The sequence below is a fragment of the Malaya genurostris genome, chromosome 1 (assembly GCF_030247185.1).
Source record: "Malaya genurostris strain Urasoe2022 chromosome 1, Malgen_1.1, whole genome shotgun sequence".
NCBI classification, from domain to species: Eukaryota; Metazoa; Arthropoda; class Insecta; order Diptera; family Culicidae; genus Malaya; species Malaya genurostris.
In genome coordinates this window covers 160282531-160301665 of record NC_080570.1, presented here as the reverse complement: position 1 = coordinate 160301665, position 19135 = coordinate 160282531, and the positions used below count along the sequence as shown (strand labels likewise).

Here is a 19135-nt window from a genome sequence, read left to right as displayed (position 1 = left end):
TGTCATTACTTAGTAATGACACTTTTAATGATCGTGTAAGGGCCGCTATTCAATCGCATCCAAGGAGGCTTGGTACGAAGCGAAGTGACAAGACAACAACAAAAAAAAACATTCCTCTCTTCCTTCGCTCTTCTCTCTCTTACTGGACACGATCAGCTCAGCACACCACCAAAGACGCAAGAGAGTTAAGTCTGCTTTTTTGAAAACTGCACGGTCAAACGGTCGGATGGCTTCAAACGGGTTGGAAGTCGGTAGTTAGTTTTTCGATTTTTTCAATTTTTGTTTTTGAAGTTGTCAGTTTAAATTTTGTGGTTATCATTTTTGTTTTCGCTGTGCAATAACGTGAAGGTAGTGACTGTTCATTCAATTAGCGCGTTCCGTGATCGGGTTCGTGTTCTGACGGATGATCGATCGTTCGAAAAATTACTCCGGTTGCAGTCGGTAAACAAAACGAGTGAAAGGGTCTGAATTTCTCCGCTCGCTGCGCAGTTTGAAAAACAAACAAAAATCGGTTGAGCCATCTCTGAGAAAATTGAGCGCGTTCAAATATCTTCGAAAAGTGCACACACATACACACACACATACACACACACATACACACACACACACACATACACACACACACACACACACAGACATTTTCCGATCTCGTCGAGCTGAGTCGAATGGTATATAACACTATGGGTCTCCGAGGCTCCGTTCGAAAGTCGGTTTTTCCAGCAATTCTAATACCTTTCTATAGAGAAAGGCAAAAAAACAACTCACCGATGTCGGCTATCGGTTTATCGCAGTAAGCCTGGATTACCGTTTTTCGCTGCGTTCGGATGTGGAGGAGAAAATCGGAATAATTAGCAGATGAAAGTAATTAAAGTTTAGTGCTTTACTGAAGAGTTCTTTCGTTTGAATGTGAAAAGGGAAAAATCAGCCGTTGGTGTGGCAGCAGAGAGTCAGTCGTAAGAGAAAAGTAATGTGTTCGTTTTAGCGCCTCAGTCAGTTCGAAAAAAATAAAATAAACGGGAGGATAGAGAAGAAAGAAGAGTCGACAGAGTTCGTTGTGTCAAAGCGTGCGAAAATAAAGACAAAGTGGGTGAAGTGTGTGTGTGTGTGTTAAGATTAGTGAGAAAATTTGTTTGAATAAAAAGTCTGAAGAATTGATCGGTTGCACGTGCTGTGAAAGGAGCTTCCCCTTGGTATAATTGGATTAAAGTCGCACAGTTTTGGAGCAGTTCTCTCGGCTGCCTAGGTGCGAAGTTGAAAGGCAACACGAAACGTTAAAGGTTAGTCAGTTTCAACTGTTTTCAACAGTTTGTAGGTTTGTCTCTCGGTGGGTGTTCGGGTGCTACAAGCAAAAGGTCGGGGAGGAGGGAAAAAACGTGTATGGGAAAGGCAACAAAATGGGATTGGTTAAGTGCAGTTTTACGGTTGAATGGTGGAGTGAGAGACGGAGTATGTGTTGCTCTTTTTTGTTTCAACCACCACGTCAAGAATCAATTGGGCTGTCGATCGATCAATCCTGCCCGCATTAGCGGTAGGAAATGATTGTGTTTATTTGGGTGCCGCTTTAAATGCGGGAGGTGTTTGTTTGCGTCGAACGATATTTAAACTGTAGCGTCGGGGTGCTGGTCCAGGGGGTTTGATTTTCAAAATATAAAATTCTCTGACAAATTTCTGGATACATCGATTGTTGATTCTCAGTTGTCTAGGGAGAAGAATCGCAGTAGGCGCTCGCATCGGACTCCGAAATATTTCGCTTACATGAAAAGTTTTGCTCAGGTGATTTTTTTTCCGATGGTGATTATCAAGCTTCAACTTTGTCACTCATAGTTATGGGTTTTCAAAAGTCGTGTCAATGGCAGTTTTCATGATATGAATAGTTGAATTATTTGTTCAGAGATAAATTCTTGCATTACAAGAATTCATACTCAGCCAAAGACTTTACCAGGAATATTCAGTACTTCTACACTCAAATAAAAATTCAGTCTAATTTAATTTGAAATGCAAAATAAAGAAAGAGTTTTCTAGAATAATAATAAATTTCCGAAACTATTTCATACTTTTGACGTAACCAATACAATTAGTGATCAGATTATGAACATCTACCACTCCACACTTTCCATAAACTAGGCTATGGTGCCCAAATGAACACTAGTAACGAAGGAGGAAATCCTCCAGCATGTAACCCAAGCGACAGATTCCTTTACGGTTATCAATTTGCAACGAAAGATACGAATAACTTCTATTGCAAGTTCGCCAGAGAGTTTGTCACTTGGGTAGGAAGTGTGCGCTTCACCCGGTAACCAGTCAATCATTGAGTCGTGCGTCTGTCGTATTGGTATTTTGTCATCCTAACAACTGCTTCGGTGTCTTGAATGTCCTCGTCGATGAAACTTTGGAAAATTTCGCATTGTATCCGCTTCGGTCTTGGCCCTGCTTTCCTATCAGGTGTACAACTTTGCTTCCGCCGTGTCCCGATAGGTGACTGTACCGGTTGAGGCTGGCCAAAATACATAGATGATAATGCCTTTAAAGTTTAACTTTTCTGTTACAATTCGAAAAAAATGCAGCTGAAGCGCATCGAATGCTCTTAGAAACTTACGGTGATGCTGCTCTGAGTAAAAGAACGTATCGGGAATGGTTTCAACGTCTTAAAAATGGTGATTTCGATGTCGAAGACAAACATGGTGGTGGAAGAGAAAAAACCTTCAAAGTTGAACAACTAGAAGCATTGCTTGATGAAGATTCGTGCCAAGCCCAAGAAGAGCTTTCCGAATTATTGGGAGTGAGTCAGCAAGCCATTTCAAAACGTCTCAAGGCCCTGGGCATGATTCAGAAAGAAGAAAACTGGGTGCCGTACGAGTTGAAACCGAGGGACATCGAGCGCCGTCTAATTGAATGTGAGCAACTGCTTCAAAGACAAAATCGTAAGGGGTTTTTACATCGAATCGTAACCGGTGATGAAAAGTGGGTTCGATACGATAATCCTAATCGCAGAAAACCATGGGAAAAGCCCAGGCATGCTACTTCGTCGAAGGCAAAACCGATTATTCACGGCGCCAAGGTTATGATTTGTATTTGGTGGGAGCAGCGCTAAAAGAAAAGCGGCAACAATATCAAGAGCGACATGACAAAGTCATCCTCCAACACGACAATGCTCGGCCTCACGTCGCAAAAGTGGTTAAAAAGTACCTGGAAACGCCGAAATTGGAAGTCTTGCCCCACACGCCGTATTCCCCAGATGTCGCCCCTTCTGACTTCCACCTATTCCGTTCGATGGCACACGGCCTGGCAGATCAACATTTTCAATCCTTCGAAGAGTTGCTTCATGGATAGCGTCAAAAGAGGACTTTCTAGGGGAAAAGGATTGCTTAAAATTCTGTGATCTTTTCTAACTCTTTATTTAACGATATATGCACTAAGGCACACTGCACTAGCTTTTAGTTATTTTGTCACAGTTTTTTTTTACAATCATTTTGACTGCTGTTGATCAATTTGTGTCTTTACTAAGCTTTGGGCTTTCTAGTGTTGAACACGCATCCAGGGAACATGAGCTACATGTATTTCGTAAAGAAATACTTGGTGTGATTGTATGAAATGGTCTACGTGAACCGTTCTCTTCCAGAAACACACATCTCACACTTTCAGTTTGAAAGTGACACCTGTGTAAAAGTTAGAGAAATTTAGATGCATTCAAACCTTTCCTGATTTGAGAGTGTATTTACACCTGATCAATCAGTTTCACCGACATTGCAATTTGTAAACATCAGTACCTTGTAATACGTATAACCTACAAGGAAGTAACGAATGTAACGCTTTCTAACACCTAGAACATACAAAAATGTAACGCACTTAACGCTTCGTAACTTACAAATAAAGAACACATGTAACGTTTCGTAATAACTAAAACATACAAAAAAATTAACGCTTCGTAACACCAAAAACTTACAAAAAAGTAACGCATGAAATGCGACACCTGACCTCCAAACAAGTAACTCGTTTAACGGTTCGTAACACCTATAGCGAACAAAAATGTAACGCTTGTAACGCTTCGTAACACCTGTAACATACAAAAATGTAACGCTTTGTAACACCAAAAACTTACACAAAACATCTCGTTACACTTGAAACATGTAAAAAAGTAACGCCTATAATTTACCAAAAAATGACATGTTACGCCTCGTAATACCCATTACTTGCAGAAATGTAACGCTTCGTAAGATATATAACTTAACAGATCGGCTGAAAAGTTCGTATCGTTTCTATGAGAGGGCGCCACTAGTATTAAATCTATAACATTTTCAGTTAGTACCAACCTTCAATAGATACGTGTATAAATTTGACAGCTGTCTGATTATTAGTTTGTGAGATATTGCATTTTGAGTAAAGCTACTTTTGTTATTGTGAAAAAAATGGAAAAAAAGGAATTTCGTGTGTTGATGAAACACTACTTTTTGATGAAAAAAAGTGCCGCCGATACCAAAAAATGGCTTGATGAGTGTTATCCCGACTCTGCACCGGGCGAAGCAACAATTCGTAAGTGGTTTGCAAAATTTCGTACTGGTCATATGAGCACCGAAGACGATGAACGCAACGGACGTCCAAAAGAGGCTGTTACCGATGAAAACGTGAAAAAAATCCACAAAACGATTTTCAATGACCGTAAAGTGAAGTTGATCGAGATAGCTGACGCCCTAAAGATATCAAAGGAACGTGTTGGACATATTATTCACGAATATTTGGATATGAGAAAGCTTTGTGCAAAATGGGTGCCGCGTGAGCTCACAATCGATAAAAAACAACAACAAATTGATGATTCTGAGCAGTGTTTGGAGCTGTTATATCGAAATAAAACCGATTTTTCTCGTCGATATATAACAATGGACGAAACATGGCTCCATCACTTCACTCCGGAGTCCAATCGACAGTCAACTGAGTGGACTGCACGCGATGAACCGAACCCAAAGCGTGGAAAGACTCAACAATCGGCCGGTAAGGTTATGGCGTCTGTATTTTGGGATTCGCATGGTATAATTTTCATCGACTACTTTGAAAAGGGAAAAACCATCAACAGTGACTATTATATAGCGTTATTAGAGCGTTTGAAGGACGAAATTTCAAAAAAACGGCCTCATTTGAAAAAGAAAAAAGTTTTGTTTCATCAAGACAATGCACCGTGTCACAAGTCGATGAAAACCAAAAAAAAAAAAGCTATAATCGCTGTATCGGCAATTATGTTGAATAATAAAAACGAATTTTGGCCAAAAAATGTGTGTTTCTATTAAACGATACGAACTTTTCAGCCGAACTGTCACAAAAAAATAACGCATGTATGTAATAATCGACACCGTTATGGACACCAATTTAAAATAGTCGTGTGCACTTTAGCACAAACTTTAGGGTCTAAACATTGGGTCTAAATTCCAATGTTTTGCATGATAAAAAGCATTATTTGAACAACAATTTGTAATTTTTTCGTTGATAATTTTTGAGAAATAAGTTGGTGAAATGGTATTTTTGAGGACGCGTCCTAAAAATCATGATTTGCGGTGTCCACTGTATCTCAGCGCAGACTAATCAGAAGTGAACAAATGAACGCAGCATAGTTAGAGAAAAAGTTTTTCTAGACCCCAACGTTTTTGTTTGATTTTTTTTTTAATTTCTTAAATTTTTGGTGGTTGTTCAAAGTGAAAACTACAATTTTTCACGAAAAAATCCGCCATTTTGTAGCTGTTAAACCTCCCCAAAGTAACAAACAATGAAAAGGAAAACGTTGGGGTCTGGTTTTTATATGTAGAAAGTGTGTGCTAAATTTGAAGAAAATTGGTGCAGTAGTTTTTGAACGACGATGGACACGGACTTTCTAAACCTGCTTTCGAGAAAAACGCGTTTAAAGTTTTCTTGTCCATAAAATCAACGGAAGCAATTTTTTACTCCAGGGAGTGTTCAAAAAATCATATTTTGTCTTATGATTTATTATAATGAAACATTTCAAGCATGTTTGGTCAAGTTTTGAAGTCAATCGAAGTAGACTCTTGCTTCTGCACAGAATGAGATAGCCATAGATAAAGGTCCATAACTTCGAGAGTCTCTTTCCAATAGGCTTGAAAATGTTACAGAATATTCTTGAAATGTTATACTATAAGAAAATATAAAGAAAATAATAAATAAATAAAGTTTTAGACTCTGTCCGCCTCTGAAACCTGATTAATTTATGTGAAATGGACATTTTTATACTAATCACCCTGTATCTTCTAAAGTCGGATCTGACTAAAAAGCAAGATGTTTTATAGGATTCTTTCATTTGAATCTTAGCCATTATCAGCCATCTACGAGAAAAATGAGTTACACTTGTTTGTGAGTATACCACTTTTCATATGAATGTGAGTTTGAAGAAAACGGTTAAGCCATCTCCGAGAAAATTGAGTGAAATTATTTGTCACATACGCATTTACTGATCTCGACGAACTGATTCGAATGGTATATGGGTGTTATGCTCTTACAGCATTTATTGCTGTAAATAGTTGAAATCGACATAATTGTGAAATTGCTTTCAACTGTCATCATCTGGTTTACATATGTCATATTTGAACGATTATGTTGCCAAAAACGAACCGTGCTAAAATTGGTCCAAGGCAAAAAGTATTGAAAAAGGATGCTGTACACAGTCTTTTTGGTACTTAGAAACAATTGTATGTAACCGTATAAAAAAAGTGTTTCACGTAGCTCCCAAGCTTTGCTTTGTCATACAGAGCTCAAAACTCCTACTACTGGAATAAGGCGAAAAGTCGCTTACACAAAAATATCGATAGCTCCGTTAAAAATGAACGGATTTAAATAATCTATGACTTATTGGACAGCTATTACCGTGCGGAATCTAAACCTGGAAACATATTCTGTTTTCAAGGTCAATTGTGACAGATACTGTCAAAAAACTGAAAATTTTGACATAAAACTTTGTATAACTCAAAAAGTAAACATCCGATCTCGAAACCATTCAATAGCGTTCAGGGTGATGGAGAGACCTTCCATTTGCGACTAGTTTGATCAAAATCGGTCCAGCCATCTCTGAGATCTCGACCACGGACATTTGCTCAGTTCGGCGAGCTGAATCGATTGGTATATGACACTCGGCTCAGCTCGGCCTCGGAAATTTTTTTAAAGTTTGAGCGAATTCTATACCTTTTTATATTTATAAAAAAGGTAAAAATGGGAAATCTTTCATTGAATTGGGAAAATGTAATGACATTTCAAAGTTATCAGATCATGTCAGTAAAATAAAAACGTATGTTCCGTAATATTTTTCTAGGATTTACTGAAATACGGTAGTTTATTGACAGATAACTGTGAACGGAATCGATAGTACACACTCTAAAAATGCTGTATTTTTGGGAGTGAAGACATGATATCACATCGCTTAACATTTAAATGTGAGCTTTGTGTCTGCTTTAATGTCAAATTCTGTTAAATTTGCTATAGAATTACTGACATGACACATGTTTACATCTTTTGGGATGTAAATTTAGATAAATTACGACGCTCCTTTTATGTGCATCTATCGAGACGTAAACTAACATGATTTTTACGTGCTGTGCAGATCAACCAGTACATTTCCAATTCATAACCGTAAAATATAGCGGTCCTTAGACGAGACAATAGTATTGTCAATACCGGGCTTATTGACAATATTTTTAATGGTGTAATAGAAACTCAATCGAAAAGTAATACAATTACAACCGAAATATTGCACGGAGAACTGATTATGACGATGAACAGGGCCGGATAAAGGCGTAGGCAAAATGGGCGGCCGCCTAGGGCGCCAAGAAATTCAGATATTTGGAAAACGTTCAACCTTTCTCTATGGAAAGGTAATAGAAGCGCTGATCGGAGACTCCTAGTGCTATATATCATTCGACTCAGCTCGACGAGACCGGAAAATGTCTGTGTGAGTAAACCTTTCGAAGATTTTTCTCCGTTCAATTACATCAGAAATGGCTGAATCGAGTTCCATAAGGCTGGTTTGAGAGCTACTACTGAGTCACTGAACTAGTTCGAAGATCAACTCGCTCTGGCTTCCGATTCCTGAGATGTAATGGTATAACTGATGCAACTGACAAAATGCACATTTTTTCTGCGCTCATTGACTCAATCGATTTTAACAAGCTTAGGCTCATTTGATGACTACTACTGAATCATTGATCATCAAATTCCGGTTCCTGAGATATAATAGTATAAGTAACGCAACCGACAGAATGCACATCTTTTCTCTCTGCTCAATTTTCTTGGAGATGGCTGAACCGATCAGTTTTGAGTAGTTTCACCAAGATTTTTACAAATTTCCATATACACTTTACATCACTGATGCTGAAGAGATTTTTATTTCGTATCGAATAGCTTTGGTACGGCACGAAACGAAATAAGAATGTGCATAGTGATAATGTAAGCTACTTCCAAGCATCGTTTTCTTGTTTAATTGTGCATTTTCACTCACTCGGTCAATCACGAAGTGTAACTTCGGGCGGTCTACTTCAGCTCGGCTCAATAGTCGTGCAGCCCTACGTTAATAGTTTTCAATAGAAAATTAATTTGATTTCGTGCTACTAATGTAACCAATTTCTTGATTTTTTTCATCACAATTTGCGGTTTGTCTCCAACTCAGTGAATAACAGTTCATGTTAAATTGGTATGCCAACCAGCAGCTCAACACAAACTGGTTGATTCTACTCTAGTTCGCAAATTGAAATAAAATCGCAATTCTCCTAAAATCTTGTTTTTTGGAAATTAAAACCTATTAATCTTCTATTTTTTTTGTCAAAGTTACAGAAAACTGGCCATGTCATTCACCCGATAGCGATATCCGTCCCGTGCCGTTCCCTCCAAAATGACGAATATAATCAATCGATCACGTAATTGCTCATCACCACGTTTAGAGTACTTGTTTTTGAAAACAGTTCATATTTGGCAATGGCACAATCGGTCATAACGCGACCCAATTCACGAGCAAGCGTTACAGTCCCCAAAACTCGTCCAAATAAAAAAATGTAGCAATAAAACTTAAAAAGAAAACAAACCAACCCAAGCTAATCGCACTCACGTGCGTTGGCTTTCCAAAGGTACACACACACGAACGGAACGAGTAACGCGCATCAAGTTGTTTGTTTGATTCCGTGGAGGTCCGACCGCAGTGAAAACCAGTTTGCCCAGACCGGGTACATGTTTTCTTCCGCTTTTCCATCGACCATCCTCCCACTACGTACCTACCAACCGACCGAATCTCAAGTGGGCCGTTGCCAATACCGACCTCTTCTAGCACTTGCGAAACTGGCCGGAGCTCGGAGTCGAACGTTGGATAATCGGATGCTTTAAAAAAAAGACTGGATAATAGAACCAATCAAAGTTGAATCATTCTTCGCAGACATTCGAGTCCGTACTACAAAAGTAAGAGGCATTAGCGCATATGGATCGAACCAGAAGGAAAACGTGAATTATGATGCCACGGGAGTGAACTTTCCATTACGGATGGACCATCGTGGATTAAAAGAAACAAAGAGGTCAAACAGAAACACCACGCACAACAACACAGGATGAGGAAAATTGAGTTCGAATTCATAACCAGTCGTCGGCATCAGAACCTTTCCATTCACGGTGTCCATGGACCGTACCAGCCAGCCGAAGGAAGCAGGTACTCGAGGGCTGAGGTGAACCATCACGATCATTACCATTTGAAGTGGTGGTGGAAGAAACAAACAGAAGAAAAAAAAAACCCACTCACCAGATTGGAGGAAAAGGGTTCTGAGCCTTTCGAGTGGCTTTCGAGAGTGATTTGAATTCGGCACCCCACCCCCGAGGACGATCTCCATGGTAATTTATTTTTGTTTCTAAATTCTCGCAAATGACCTCCAATGGATCAGTGTTTAATTTTCACAAATTGACACTGGTTCATAAATTGGCAAACCATGGAAGGAAGTGAAAGAAATTGGTAACCATGAAAGACATCGCAAAAGAATAGGAGAGAAGCTGGAACCGTAAAAACAAAACGTGGTGGAGGCAACACCATCCAAAACGGAGCTACTCGTGTACCTCACACACTGGCCAAAGCAGAAGAAGAAGAAGAAGAGAGGATGGAGGATGGAGAGGCTAGCCAATAATAACATCAACAACAAGAAGAAAAAAAAAGGTGTATTCGTAAACATAAACATTGCAGCCTACCTACCTACCTACGAAACCAATACATTGTCGGTTCAGTGGCACCGAGCGACGCCACAGATCAAACGGACGTTCAAACGGGCGTTAACGGCTACCTAGACGATGGTTGCGAGTTTTTGTTTCCAGCTCATGGAAACGGCTGGGAACACTTTCGTCGCCATGGCTTACTGCGATGCGAAAATGCGAGTCCTCGAACTGCGGTGAGGAAAGCGTGACCGAAAGCAGCGCGAAATTCGCCTTTTTGTTTGCTTAAACGTGCGTTGTTCGAGTTCAGGAAGCGCGATGATCGCCAACCAGCCCCGGTTGGTTGGTTGGTTGGTTGGTTGGTGCAAGGAAATCATCGATATTTGCAAAACAAGTACGCAAGCAAGCAATATCACGGATATCGACCGTGCGAACTGGCGTGTGCAACATGTGGAACGCATTTTCCTTGTAACCGAGGAAAATGTTGTACAACACGGCCGGCCATCCTCGTGCTACCCGCTGCTGAGCTGCCTGCCTGATATCTGGTTCCTGGTGGTTCCTCCGGCACGGTCCGGTGGTCGGCTGGTGTGCGGTAAATCATCATCGTAACCACTTTTCGGTTGCACCATCGCGCACCATTGGCAGTGCGAACTGTCGGCAAGTAATTAATACACACTTGTGTAAAGTGAACTCCAAAATGCTCATAAACATAAACCACAAAGCGAAATGGTACCCAAGCGAGAAATTACTGGGCGGTTGTTGTTGGTATCCGAAGAGGCAGCAGCCAGCCAAGTGGGAGCAACAACCGTTCGAAACGGACCCCCTCTTGGCCGAGTGAAATTGAAAAGAAAAAAACTAAATAACCGTACCAAACTAGCAGCGAAGGCTATTTTGGAAAACCGACACCTCTCTAATTCCGGTAATTGGCGAAGGCCGCCGCCGGGTGTCCATCAAAAACGATGACCTTTTTTTTTTTCGTTCGATGGCCCAGTTAGACTCCGGGAAAGCCAAAAGGACACCCGCCAGAAGGCCCACCGGTTTTTGGAAAGTATATTTCCACCGTTTATGTTGTTTTAAAGCGAAGAATTTTTAATTTCAATTCGCAAACCCTCCGAGTCGAGATCCGATGCTTCTGGGCCACGATAAGTGCGCAACAAACGGAAAAAAATACCAAATTTTGTTTTTGTTTCTCCACTACGGATCCACTATCGATCATGAAATCACCATCGACGGTGCAGCGAGAATGGCTACTCATTTTTTCAAGATCTACCGCAGCCGAACACTCGAACGATTGCGATTCCGATTCCGAATGCGTTAGGTGGTGGAATGGAGTGGACTTTCTATGGGGCTTTACGATTTGCTTGCAATAACCACAATAACAATAACAACAACAACGGTTTCACCCGCACTCAGGAAAAAAAGAAAAGCTGTTAGTTTTGAATTTCACCATAAATTCAAAACAGTTTTCACACTGATACTCGAGCACGAGTGGCGACAACGAAGAGCATATTTAACTGGTGCCGGTTGTTTCTACTTTCTAACTTAATTTTTTTGTTTGTAGAGTGATCTTCGCACCACGTGGAAGTCTTTCCACATCCGATCGATTGGTAATTTATCCGCCTAAGTCTGTCTTAGTCAGGTGTCAGGAATGTGTTCTTCTAACATTGATTTCGGGGCTGCTGTGAAAAAAGTTTTTATGAAAAACCGAATTCACGTATGTCGTAAAAGTGTTCCGTGGGCACGAGGTGTATCGTTCCATCAGCACACAATAAGGACTAGGTTTAGGCATGGGCACGTGTATCACACATAAACCGATGAACTCTAGGTTCCTGTTTTTTAACGCTCGACTGTTGGTTCTTGACTCCTGGTTCTGAACTTTCGTCTCTTCGATTAAGAGCATTCACTCTTCACTTTCGATTAAGAGCATTTACTCTTCACTCCCGATTTTTTACTTTCACAGTTCAATTCTTGTGTTCTTCATTTCTGAATTTCGACTAGTTCTTCTCGACTCTAGGACCGTTAATTATTGATTCTTACTCTTGATTCTTGACTTCAACTTTCGATTAGGAGGCAAATCTCCCTCAAAATTTGACTCTTGACTCTCGTCCGTTGATTATTGTTTCTTACCTGCGTCTTAGTTCTCCTGATTTTAGAATTGGCTGTTGATTCTTGACTTAAACTCTCAATTAGGGGACGAATCTCCTTCGAAATTTGACTCTTGACTCTCAACATTCAATTCTAGTCCCTCAGGGTCATCATTCGTGGCTCTCGATTTGTTTTTCTCGACGCTCGAACGTTGATTATCGGTTCGTACTCCCGTCTAGATATTAGCAATCAAACTCCTTATTATAGAATTTATTTTTAATTCTTGATTTAAGCTCTTTCTATTAAGAAATGGATCTCCTACAAGACTTGTCTTTCGATTCTTGACTCTGACGATTCTTGATTCTTCATTCTTGGCTTTCGACTCCCGATCGTTGATTATTGATTCTTACTTGCTTCGTTCATTCTAATCCTCATTTTTGATTGACTCTAGATTCTTGACTTGAACTTTCGATTAGGAGACGAATCCCCTTCGAGACTTGACTCTAGACTTTCAACTAGACTTTCTAGATTCTTGACTCTAGACTTTCGATTCTTGACTCTCAACGTTCAATTCTTGTCTTTCGGACTCTTCATTCGTGGCTCTCGACTCGTTTTTCTCGACTGTTGATTATTGATTCCTTCTCGCGTCTTTATTCTAGAATTGACTCTTGATTATTGAATTGAACTTTAGATTAGGAGACGAATCTCCTTCAATGTTTGACTCTCGATTCTTGACTCTCAACGTTCAATTCTTGTCTGTCGGATTCTTCAGAGAGATTAATCTCTCTACTCTCGACAGTTGATTTTCGATTCTTACTAGCGTCTTGAATTTAGACTTTCGGCTTGAACTTCCGATTCGGAGACGAATCTCCATTGTGACATAATCTTGATTACCGATTCTTGACTCTCAACGTCCAATTCGGATTGTTCACTTTTGGCTCTCGACTCATCCTTTTCGACTCTCGATTGTTTCTTACTCGCATCTTGATATCAATGTTCGACGAATCTCCTTCGAGTCTTGACGCTCGATTCTTGACTCTGATGTTCAATTCATGTCTCTCGGATTCTCCATTCCTGGCTCTCGACCATTGATTATTGATTCTCACTTGATCCTTGATTCTTGCATTCTAATCCTTATTCTTGATTGACTCTTGATTTTTAGCTGTCGACATTTGACGATTTACACTTAATCGCTGATTCTCGACTGTCGATTTTCGTATCTAAAATCTCTTCTTGATTTTCAAAATGTTCTAAACTTAGCTCTAGATTCTCTTACGATTCTCGACTCATGATTCTTGCCTCTCGACTTATGACTCTCGATTCTTACCTCGATTTTCACAATTTTTGGTTCTCTATTTTCGACACGCAACTTTTGACTCAACTTGAAAATGTCTCCAACTTTCGTGCATACTTTCAAGCACCGGCAAAGTATGAAGTCGTTCAAGGTGAAAACTGGGCCGAATTGTGGTGATTAACAGAATGTGACAGCAAAAACGCGGGGCAGCAAATTGTATTGTGAATGTTTGACGAAGTTTTTCTACTTAATAATTAACGATGAGACTTATTTGCTAGAAGACCTTTAGCAACTTCCCGGAATGTCTTTTTATACTGGCATGCAACAGAATGACGTAGAAGAGCATTTCAGGACGAAAAATTCCTGAAAAAATATTTGGTTTGGCAGTCAATATGCAGCTGTGGTCTCACAAGTCAATGCTTTATCACTACCGGAACGGTAAACAAGTAAATATACCGTGAAGAATGACGAAAGAAATGATTGTTACCATTTCTACGCATCCATGACGCCTCCCTCGCCATTCTGGGCTGATTTGGCATCTTGTTACTATGCCAATGATGTTCTGGAATGGCATAACGCGAATGGAGTCTACGTTGTACTGAAAGAGGCGAATCCAACTAAATGCCCAGATTTGCGATCTATCGAGTGGTATTGGGATCTCGTAAATAAAGAACTCTCTCTATATAAACAACAACCATTGAAAAATCTCGGAAATCTTGTACAAAAGCAGCTGAAACGATTGCAGAAAAGCCTGCACATGCTCGAGAAAACTCAAAAGGTGGAGTGAACTTGTAATTTCTTCATGCAGCCTAATTAAGTAACTGTATTTAGTTTTCAGATTACTAATAATGCATCTTGGATTGAACTAGCAGCAAATTTATTTATTCCAAGTTCCATTAGTCCAGCTTTGACGCAAACAAGTCTAACAAACTTGTGACTCTAACCATCGAACCAGTGGCAGTAGAAACTGAAATAATTATTTACGTGTAGCAAAAACTTCATGCCTACTGAGCGATTTATGTTGAACTGCTGGGTGGCATAACAGTTCAACATAAACTGTTATGTACTAACAAGTCGAAGCTGAGTATAAGTATACTACCAAAATGTGTTGCATTAGTAATTTTACCAAAATCAATCAAAATTTCGAATAAAAATACCGAAAAAATTCCAAATAGAGTCCTACACTGGAAAAAAAATGATTTCAAAAATTTTAATCAATTTACAAGAAAACATTATTTTTGATTTTGATGATTTTTTTTCCCAAACCCATCGTTGCATGACAGACACTTTCAAACAAAAAAAAAAGATTCTCTAACAAAAACTTTTTTCTGTCCTAACTGATTAGTGTCTTTTTATCGAAAACTAAACTACACTGAAAATCATAATCATCCAAGAATTCAATGTAACTCAATTTGTGTGGGGATTTTACAGAATACTCTATAGCTGTTGGTATGATATTTGCAAAATATAACAGCCTGGACCAGAAAAAAAATTTGATAGAAAATCTGTTTTTCTTCAAAGGTGTCCATCTCGCCATGTATCAACAATTGGTAGAAAATATATTCACAAATCTTGGGCCGTTTTTTCGTAAATCGATTCTTGATTTTGAAAATTGATTTTTTTCTCTGTATAGGATTTGGAGTTTATTCAGTACACTAAAGTCTTTATTTACGCGGGGATACGTACCGCAACAAAATAAACCGCGTAACTTCGGAAATCCATGCAAAAAAGAACACAAATCTATTGAGAACATTTTTGATCCTAATAAATCTGGTGTTATCTCGATTTTGAGACGAATTGAAATCGAAAAATTATTTTGGATGCCAAATGTCTTAGGAAACGTCAAGATCTGGTGTAATCTAAAAAAAACTTTTTTGAAAAAAAATCGAGTGTTGGAGAATTTACATAAAAAAAAAAATTCTTGACGTTTCATGCATTTCTAAGACAAAACAAGAAAATTGCACTTTAGCACAAACCGGTACACATGGGGTACTAAAACCCCTGAATGACTACAATCTGTTGATGGCCAGTATGCTGTCAATTTGTTTTGCTCTTTCGGCACGTCATGATAGACATTGCTCTTCGGTGCAAATAATTGCTTTGTAAACAGCAAATACTTAACGTCTGCTTAGTGGATTGTGTTGAACCACGAGGTGGCATTAGCTGTTCAACATAATCTGCTAATGCTAAGCTGAATGCGAAACGTAAAATAAACGCATAACATAAAAAAACGCGTAAATTTTGAAATCCTCGTAAAATGGGGTACTTCGGAAATCTGCGTAAAAAAAGCACCGTAAAATAAAACTTCGTAGAAAAAGATCTCAGTGTATTTTCATTCGAAAACTTGACTACTTTTGGGAAATCATTAGTGCAGCACATTTTTTGTAGGATTTGTCATTATTCGACTATAACTGTTGTAAAAAAGGCGGGTGGGTAATGTCAGAGACATAACTGGATGTCGTGAATACGAAAACAACTGACATGTTCCTCAACACTTCCGAATATCAATTAGTTGATCAATTGTATGAATTATGCAAGCATTCCCTTTTTTCACATTTTTCGCAAAAATAAAGAAGGCTTCACTTGATCTAGATTACTGTGAATTTCACACAACGAAAAGTGCAAAAATCAAATCAAACTGTTCTAGATTTGCACTAAACTGAGGATATTTACCTTCGATTTGCGAGCAAGAAACCCTAATAGTTTTTTAGAAAACTTTTAGAGCCATTAGAACGGCTGATTTTGTGTAATGCTCTCCACCGTTGCTTTTTCATCCATGCAAATGACTGGCAGCTGTGACATAATCGCTCTTGTCGGTAGCGAAACTAGCTTTGCAAACGGCACAAAATACATCTGCATCTGCACAAAATACATCTGCTCACAAATAGCCGCATACAGAATTTGAATGTCGATTATTTCATTTCGGATTTGCATAATTTATTGAAAGAAACTATGCTGTAGGGATTCGTTTCTAGCATTCAGAAGGACCAATTTGAGGAACTCACTACGATACTCAACACTTTTCGGAACATTTTTCTCGAACGATTTGTTGTACAGCAGCAGATATTTTGTTCTCTTCCTCAGAACGCGTGCTGATTGGCTGGTGTTGACATGGGTCAAATGAGACAGGTTTTTCAATAGTGTACTATTGAAATACTTCAATGCTTTTTCTTTACACGTTGAAGTTGAAAAATTTCGATTCTATTGATAGTTAGATTATATAAATCCTTTCACAGATCACTGAGCTATGAGCTTTAAAAATACGAGAAAGGCAAACGCGCTTTATGAATTATCCTCTTTGATACTCGTTTATACCAAACGTTTCAGAAAATTTTAATTTTGAATTGTTTGAAATTGTGTCACACAACTGAAAATCTTATCATAAAATTGTGATCATATTTCCGATGGCATGTAGCAAAAATTATGTTGATTCGTTAGATACAACAAGAGATATTCATGATCAAAAACTTATCACTCTCTCAGAGTGTAAATTTTGAAAAGGCATCCCATAGTAAAGTAAGTCGTATTCACGACATGTAATGTCTCTGACATTACCCACCCGCCTTTTTTTTTTATTCGTCTTCGACTGATCAGGGCAAAGCATAACAAGTTTAACTGCTGATGTAACACAGTAGTTCATCTCAAACCGCTAAACAGACGTGAAAATTTATTTTGTGAAACATTTTAATTGAACTTCACCGAAGCTCAATTTCTTAACTAATGATCCGAGAGAAAAAAAAGTTTGAGCGGCTAATGGACGAGTCAAAGACGAAACGTGAGGAAAATCTAAAAAAGTTGAATTGGTCCTAACCACAAACTCGCCTAATTATCGCCAAACCGCTAAACAACCTTCGAAAAGTGTACTAATTGCTGGATAAACAGTCGAAGATACGCAATTCGAGCAGTGTAAATCAAACAGTGTTTATTTTGAGTCATTGTTATTGATTTTGTGCGAACCGCCAGGCCGCCGGTTGCATCGCCTTCGGTGTCGAAAGATCCGTTTTGTTTTTCGTATTCAGCAAGGCCGTCTTCAATGGCGTGCTGAAGTACGTCAAATAATTTTCTCGAATCGATTTCACTATCACTTTTCGGCTGCGGATCACTGACATCTTCATTCCGTCGCACTGCCCGATCGGTGAGTTGTGTGGTGCGGTGCGGTTAACGGGCTCGGGCGCCACAACTCGCCGCTTACCACACACACACACACACCGCGGCACGGAAGATGGTACCAATCGATGGTTTCGAACTGGTTTCGCTCGCTTGCCTGTCTCATTCAAGTCGACGGAGACATTATGGATGAAATCGACAAACGACATTGATTGGCCATAATCATCGACCCTGCTTGACTGCCTTCGCAACCCCTTCGGCGGATGATGATGATGATGGTGCTTGTGAAAGTTGAACTTGATTCTTGGAAGAAAATCGGTTCAGTGCAATTTTCCGAGGAGAAGGAGAAGGAGGAGGAGGAGGAGGAAAGAACCACGGCAACCTTCGAGCGCGGACAAGTGCTTCCAAGCGTTCCACTGAGAAGGCGGCCACTTATGGGGTGTAATTGTTTTCCAATTTGTGTCCAACTGGTCGAGCGGTTTTTCTTTTTATTGTATCGAACTGATTGGCGAGCCGGAGATTCGGTGAACCGGTAAACAATCAATCATAATACGGTAGAATATGAGCGTTGTGAAATCGCGGTTGCAACAAATCGACCACCCTGCAATATTATTCCAAATTAGATTAGTAAGCATTTGTAAGTAGGCTGTGGAAACCGCACTTGTCAAGCTTTGCTTCCGGTAATAGAATGTGTTGTGGCACCCCTAGTTGGTTTTCCACTCTACCGGGGTAGGAGATAGGAGAGGAAAAAAAGAGAAGTTGGATGGGATAGCGAGGAGAGAAGTCTAGTTTGATTAAGTTGATGATTGAATTAAATACAACAGAAGAATAAATATAAATGAACTATTTTTGTTGAACTATGTAGAAGAGAGTTTTCTTTATTTAGTGAAAAAAGCCGAGTGAAAAGAAAAGTGAGAGTGAATTAACAGCGGTATAATAAAAGAACTCATTACAGTGTGTGCGATCCGAGTGTGCCGTGGCGTGACATTCATTTAGTTTGACAGTTAGCGAAGCAACGTTGAAGACTTCCTGAAAAAACCAGGTCATCACATTTGTGCATTCGAAATTTCATTACATTCGGGCTTTCAGCTCTGCTTTACGGCTTGAAAAAGGTTTTTTTTTTCACTGGTTCGTTTGAGGAAGTTGAGTATGTGTGCAAACTAATTGAATTCTTGGCCCATTTTAATGGCGCTTCTCTTTGTGTTTGTCCTGTTTTTTATATCTCTTCACGGGAATTCCTGTTTTTTTCTCAGTTTTATTCCGGCGAGGACAACACTAAATGTAAATTAATTCTCGTTTTACAAGGAATTAAATGAAGCATTTTTTTTACCCGACCGTAATTCAAACTTTGTACGGGGGGAGAATGTCGAAGAAACATTGTACAAAAGAATTGATTATACGATTGCCGTGTGTCTGTAATAAAATCGTGATTGCAATAAACCCTTCACCGGATGAAGCTTGAGCAGACAACAGATTTGTTTCACG

At 39.3% G+C, this 19135-nt stretch overlaps 1 protein-coding gene across 2 annotated transcripts in view; it reads left to right on the top strand.

Moving 5' to 3' along the window:
- The first annotated feature begins 233 nt into the window (after positions 1 to 233).
- Positions 234 to 19135, top strand: part of LOC131426486 (uncharacterized) — a 570323-nt gene continuing 551421 nt past the window's right edge. The window contains exons 1-2 of one of the 2 annotated variants that reach the window (XM_058589253.1): positions 234 to 441; positions 983 to 1277. The gene's annotated coding sequence lies outside the window, so the exon portion shown is untranslated. Of the gene's footprint in view, positions 442 to 818; positions 1278 to 19135 lie in introns of those variants that run through there. The other variant, XM_058589255.1, reaches the window with a different exon arrangement.